Genomic DNA, 1,942 nt, shown 5'->3' with positions numbered 1-1,942 from the left:
TTGCATCACATTGCCTCGTGGTCAAGTAGTAATGTATTAAATGACCCAGAAAGCATCAAAAGAAGATGGAGGAAATGCACCAAATCACCAGAAAGAACTGATTGACACTGAAAAATTTCAGAAAGTCTCATATGAACAGGAGTCAATGGTAATGAAGGAGGAAGTAGAAGCTGCATTGAAGACATTGTTAAAAATAATGAGTTTGAACATACAAAAAGCTAACATTTTCTCATGCATCATTTTCTCTCCTTTCTTGGCAAAATGTAAGTTTCCTATAAATTTCGTTGCCTTTTCCTTTCACTGGACCACAGAAAAAAGGAGTGGAGCTGGACTCCAGCTTAAAAATATATTCTCAGGAAGACTTCATTAGGGACAAGAAAGTATGTTAAGTCAGGACCAAGGAAAGAAATGGTTTGAGTCCCCCATTGAAGGGCAAGGTCAATTGCATTCCAGGAACATTATTCTCTGGAGCATCTAGATATATTTCATCTTGATGGTGTGATTTACCATTATTTTCTCCAAGTCTGGATAAAAAATACTTGAGTTTGAACTTGACTGTGGATACTAAGTTGGAAGTAAGGCTAAGAACTAAAGTCCTTAAAACCTCACGTAGCCCAGGGAAAAAACGCAAACCAAGAAGCCCCAGAGATGGAAGGTAAAGTGTGGCAAGAGCTCTTGATTAAGTTTTCTGTGGTGCCAGTTGTCAGGGTCACATATGACTAAAAGTACAGAATCTTTGAAATGCTGGAAGGTCCCTCACTCAGGCAATGGAATACAGTTCCTAGAGGCATGCACATAATACAGAATGGACTGTTATCACTCATGCTTGACAAGGAGTACTACTAACCTGCGTCCTGGAGATGTCAGACACTAAGCTGCACCTGTCTAATCACATCTGCCCCCATTGAAATGGGTCTGTCTTCTGCCATAGTTGTTTCTTTGTGCTGCGACTTAATAACCCTGTGATCAATGGACTGGAGCCCTTCCCTCTCCTGGACCATCCTCCTGACTCCTGATCTCTGCCGTGCTCTGCCATCGTCTGTAACCCTTCACTTAGGGAAGCTTGGCATCCTGTCATCTTTCTGTGACTATCTTGATTGTTTATAACTATGTAGCACTATTGCACATGAGTGAGAGTGTGGTCATTCCATGGCTACAGACTGGTAAGAAACATCCTGCCCAAAGGAAGAATCTGGCCCTGTATTTCAAGGTTGACTATGGATAAATCATCATTTGGTAAACATATATTAACTACCAGTGATGTGCTGCACCCACAGACTTATTGAAATGCCAGCCTGCCTCTTCATGATATCAGGATCTAATTATAGAAAAGATCATTTCATCAGTAGTAACTACAGTATGATAGATTCTGAATAGACAAACATGCATTTGTGAGGTTTTCTTTCACTAAAGTCACTGTAGAGAGGACCTGTGGCCTAGTGGTATGGAGCTGTACTGCCAATCCAAAGGCATGTAGCTCTAATCTATTCCACAGGAGAAAGATGAGCAGTGATTCACTGTCTCTGTGAACCAGCTGGAGGATCACTTGTGAGCCATTTCTGCTTCAGTGGCACACAGAAACCATAAAGTCACTGAGGAAAAGCCACATTGTAGCCAGCTGAAGACATATCAAATGTCTTTCCCCTCACTTCTTTTATATAAGTCAAAGGCTCAGGAAGAAAATGGCAAGTGTAGATTGTCATACCAAGGGAAACATCCAGGGTTCCACCTCTTCCTCTCTCTAGATTATTATTTCTTTGGCTTCTATTTCCTCATGTATGCAGTAAGTTAAAACAGTGAGTGTATTTAGCACAATGTGTGACACTGAATGGGTAAGATTAATGTTAGACCTTCTTTGTGCTCTCTTCACATACAATTGTCACCTGCAAAATTCTGTTATGATGGAAAAAATCCCTTCTAATTATGAGTCAGTATATTATAA

Source organism: Elephantulus edwardii, unplaced genomic scaffold (assembly GCF_000299155.1).
Source record: "Elephantulus edwardii isolate Elephantulus edwardi_28Jun2011 unplaced genomic scaffold, EleEdw1.0 scaffold00148, whole genome shotgun sequence".
Taxonomy (NCBI): Eukaryota; Metazoa; Chordata; class Mammalia; order Macroscelidea; family Macroscelididae; genus Elephantulus; species Elephantulus edwardii.
Note: the sequence above shows the minus strand (reverse complement) of the source record.